Source organism: Salminus brasiliensis, chromosome 6 (genome assembly GCF_030463535.1).
Source record: "Salminus brasiliensis chromosome 6, fSalBra1.hap2, whole genome shotgun sequence".
Classification (NCBI taxonomy): Eukaryota; Metazoa; Chordata; class Actinopteri; order Characiformes; family Bryconidae; genus Salminus; species Salminus brasiliensis.
The window spans coordinates 2162858-2167857 of record NC_132883.1 but is presented as its reverse complement, the minus strand read 5'-3'; the positions used below and the strand labels follow the sequence as shown (position 1 = coordinate 2167857).

Sequence of the window (5000 nt, the reverse complement as noted above, 5' to 3'; positions counted from 1 at the left end):
AGGGTCAGTTTTCTACTGTTACAGTGAGATTGGCTCATCACACATCGTAGACAGAATTCCGGTCTCATCAGTATGACTGGTGGGGTTAAACAGGGGGTCAGAATTGTTCCCCGGAATAACTCCATTTCAATTCCCCCTGTTCCCCCCTAATGCATCGCCACAGTGTCCCACCCTAACTGCTGCAGGGTGAATCACCTACAGGCATCTGCTGCTGCTGCTGCTGCTGACAGATTGGGAAAATCTATTAACCAAATAAAACCTGTCAACAGCGAGGCAGGCAGCAGCATGACGGAGGAAACAGGGGCAGCAGCTCCGGTCGCGGTTTCCCCTACTGAAGCAATCGGCCGCTAACAACAGGCCAAATGAAAGCAAATAGATGTGAATAAAACATGGATCTACATGCGAGAGCTACCTGGTCTCGCGCCCTTGAGGAAGCCCTGCCTGTCAGCGCTCCGCTGTGTCTCGCACAGGCTTCATTCTAAATGAATTCCCTGACATGCATGGACTGCTCCCTCGTCTGGCTTCTGCAAAGCTAGCATCAGTAAACAACGAAAAGCTCTCACCTGAAATTGAATTTATAACCAAATGACTTCCATAGATAACGTCTCCCGGTAATAGAACGATAAGAGGAAATCGATTTGACTCGGGAAGGAGTGTCCTTTTGTTGTCGCTTGTGCAACTTTAGGGGACACTTCCCTTTTACCTACCCTTCAACTGTAACGGTACGGGATAGTTATCTATAAACAGTCAGTGCTTTCAGCTATACAACATGCATCTAAAAGGACAAAAGTATTGGGACACCTGAAATCAAGAGTATTAACAAGAATGGATCCTGATTTTGTTGGAGTAACTGTCTCTACTGTCCAGAGAAAAATCTTCTCTTCTAGATTTTGAGGACCATTGCTGTGAGAATTTGATTGATTGCATTCAGCAATCAGAGCGTTAGTGAGGTCAGGATGTTGGATGATGATCACCATCCCACCTCATCGTCTACAACTCCCAAACTCATCCCAAAAGTACTGGATGGAGCTCCACCAGAGAACACAGTTCATCCACTGCTCCACAGCTCCTCAATGCTGGGGGGCTTTATTATACCCCTCTATAGCCCACGCCTGGCATTAGGCAGCATGGTGCCAATAGGTTCATGTTTGTGGATCTGCTCCAGAGAGTCCTATTCTATTGGCAATCCCACCATCCTTAAAAAAGGACGTTTACCCAGACACAAGCCATATAAGCCTATAAGCCGCGTCTTCACTTTGCTTATGGAAACATCAGTGTGATGTTAGAGATGTTAGAGAGAGGATCTCCTGGCAGGCATCATGCCCTTTGTCACACCCTGATGCCCTGAAACGACAGGCCTGATCTTCAGGCACGGCGTAAAAAGGTCCATATCTTCTTCTGTGCGGCGGGTTGACTGCACATGCCAGCATCCATATGACAGCTGCCACTGTCACGGCGACAGACGGATTCTGAGACGGCCGGGAGCTGACCTTTCCAGAATGCCACATCTCATCCGGATGCTCCATCACATTAGAACAATATGTCAGGAGCCAAAAAAGGACAACACTCCAGGCTGGAGCCAAAAAAGAACAGCACTCCAGGCCCCCAGATTTCCGTAAACGTAAGCAGTTACATCACCCAGGGCAAAGTGGAGGAAGGCCTCGGTACGCTTGATTGACATGAGCAGGACCGGTTGCTTTGGGTGTTTTACCAACATGTCATAACGGGGATGGAGAAATGCAGGAGGGCAAAGCTTTGACTTTGACTCCCTTTGTTCCTTATGTCCTAAATGCTGCTTTTGGGGGGTTTGGCTTACGGTTTATGGTTAACAGGCCCTCCCATGCTTCAAGAACATGAACTTGGGTCTTCGCCACATATATTCATAGTAATGTGTTTCGGTTTGAACAAAGGAGATTCCTGAGAACCTCAGCGAACCTCAACGAGTGAACAGTCAGTTCTTGAAGGTGATGAAGGTGATGAAGGTGATGAAGGTGCTGAAGCAGGAAAAATGGACAAGCATAAGAATCTTAGACACTCTGACAAGAACCAGACTGTGATGTTCTAGATAATGACTGACTGGGTCAGAACATCTCCAAAACATCAGACAGAGCAGGTCTTGTGGGGTGTTCCTCCTGGTATGCAGTGGTCAGTACTGACCTACCAAAAGTGCTCCAAGGAAGGACAACCGCTCAAGGCTCACCGATCCTCATGGAGGTCCCACCTTACAATTTACAGGACTTAAAGGATCTGCTGTTGTTGATGTCTTGGTGCTGCTACAGGGCACCTTGTGGTATCTGGTGGTGGTTACCAGGCTTGGTCAGGTTGTGTATACGCTGGTGGACCATCTAAACCATCAAACTCATAAAAAAAAACCTGCCCTAATCAAGAGCTGAGCTGAGGGGGTTTGTAAAGTTCTGGATCACAAAAGAGAGGGCTTGTAAAGTTGTGATTTACAGTAAGGGGGTTTGTAAAATTTAGGTCACAGTAAAGGGGTTTGTAAAGTTCTGGACCACAAAAGAGAGGAGTTGTAAAGTTGTGACTCACAGTAAGGGGGTTTGTAAAATTTAGGTCACAGTAAAGGGGTTTGTAAAGTTCTGTATCACAAAAGAGAGGGGTTGTAAAGTTGTGACTCACAGTAAATGGGTTTGTAAAGTTCTGGATCACAGTAAGGGGATTTGTAAAGTTCTGGACCATAAAAGAGGGGGGTTGTAAAATTATGGGTCACAAAAAAGAGGGGTTGTAAAGTTGTGACTCACAGTAATGAGGTTTGTAAAGTTATTGGTCACAATAAATATATAAAATACACAATATTAAAAAATGTTAAAACAAAAAAAAGGAAAAGGGAAGCTTATCCTGCCTGAGATGCCATCACCACTGAAATACCCCGGCAAGCTAATGAGAAAAAAGCATTGAGTGGATTCCCGTGCATCAGTTCCAGCTTTCATAGCCAGTTAGCCAGTCTTCAGCTTCAGGCCATGAATTTCTTCAGCCTTTCAGTGCTGTCGTAATGGGAACTACCTTTGAGTAATCCGAGGGCAGGCGGAAGGCAGAGGAGGGGGTATGTGTGGGTGTATGTAATGGGGGATGTGGTGTGTGTGTGTGTGTGTGTGTGTGTGTGTGTGTGTGGGTGGGGGGGGGGGTTGCTCTCTGGCAGGTTTTCTGAGGAGACTCGTGGTTATTGAAGTGAATTGGCCCTCTCCACACCTGCCATGGTTAGCCCAAACACCGTCTGGTTCATATTTAAGACATCAAATGTTTCATTTTATACAGGGGGGATTTCATCGTTTCTTAAATATGCTTTCTGAAGTGAATGTGAGCTGGGGGGGTGTGGGGTGGCGGGGTGGTGGATATGTAGGCCGCAGTGAGCCGTTTTTATTGGAGAAAATAATGGGCCATTGAGAGAGCCTATTTAATGGGCAACATAATAGGCAATGTAGTAACACATCTGCTGTGGAAAGTCGTTTCCTTCATTTTCAAAGGTACATTGCTTTTTTTTATCCTTTCTTTCTTTAATCAACTCACAGCTCAACTGCTCTGGCATCGGCCTTCGCTAGAAAGGGCTGCATGCCGCAGGTCCACTTTTAGAAGCCTCCTCTACCATAAACACTAATGATCATTGTGTAATATGCGCTGTGATTAAGGACATCAGAGGGTAAGAAAAGGAGCCAGAGCAATATTAGAACACTAAATCCCACGGCGCTTCAGTTCCAAACACTACAGTGTTCTTCGGAGAGTTTCAGACTACTGGCCGGGACGTGAGATCAATCTGAAAACCACTTCAGGTCCGATTCGCCCTGTCAAATCAATGAGCTCCTTCTTTTTAAGCTCCCTTTTCTGCTCTCACCATTCGGTCAATATCTAATGTGCTCTTAATGGTTATTTAATGATGGTCTAAATCATGGAGTCAGGTTATGTGACACATCAGGACCATTAGGTCACAGTACGGGAGGTTTGTAAAGTTCTGGACTATTCAAAAAAGTTGTAAAGTTGTGATTTACAGTAAGGGGGTTTGTAAAGTTGTGATTCACAGTAAGGGGGTTTGTAAAGTTCTGGACCACACAACAGGAGGTGTAAAGCTGTGACTCACAGTAAGGGGTTTTGTACAGTTCTGGATCACTATAAGGAGGTTTGTAAAGTTCTGGGCCGCAATAAGGGAGATTTATAAAGTTCTGGACCACAAAAGAGAGGGGTTGTTAAAGTTGTAAATTACAGGAAGGGGGTTTGTAAAGTTCTTGACCAAAGACATGAGGGATTGTAAAGTTGTAAATCACAGGAATGGGGTTTGTAAAGTTCTGGACCAAAAAAAAGGGGATGTAAAGTTGTGACCTACAATATGGTAGGTTTGTAAAGTTGCAGCCCACAGTAAGGGGGTTTGTAAAGTTTTTGCCAATGGGAAGGGGTTTGTAAAATTCTGGGCCATTGTAAGGGAGGTTTATAAAGTTCTGGCTAACAGTAAGACGGTTTGTAAAGTTCTTGGCCATGGTAAAGTTGTAAAGTTCTGAGCCATGGTAAAGGAGCTTTTGTGGGTTACAGTAAGGGATTTTGTAAAGTTCTTGGTCACAGTAGAGAGGTTGTAAAGTTTTGGGACACAGTAAGGAGAATTTTGTAAATTTCTAGGTCACAGTAAGAGAATTTGTAGAGTTCTAGGCTACGGGATCACAGTAAAGGGTTTGTAAAGTTCTGGGTCAAAATATAAGAGTTTTAAATGCTTTAGGATAAAATAAAGCTTGAAGCTGCACCTGGGCTTTGTTATGCTGATGCACAGTTTGCGCTGGACCTCATCTTGCCCTTCTTCAGTGGTCAGTTTAAAGATAAATTTGCTTGTTGACCCCTGGTTTACTGTAAACAGAATCAACAGTCGTATCGTCTGTCATTAATCAGTAATTACATGCTGACCGGCGCTACTTGGCCTGATGATTAGCATGCATTAATAGCATTAGCTGTCCAGGAGCACTGTTTACTTTTTAATGGTCTCTCAGCTAATTAGAGACTGATGAGGA

The 5000-nt window shown here is 44.7% G+C and overlaps 1 protein-coding gene across 1 annotated transcript in view; it reads right to left on the bottom strand.

Moving 5' to 3' along the window:
• The window catches only part of rnf220b (ring finger protein 220b), a 53033-nt gene that overhangs the window by 22173 nt on the left and 25860 nt on the right, over nt 1–5000 (bottom strand). The window lies entirely within an intron of this gene.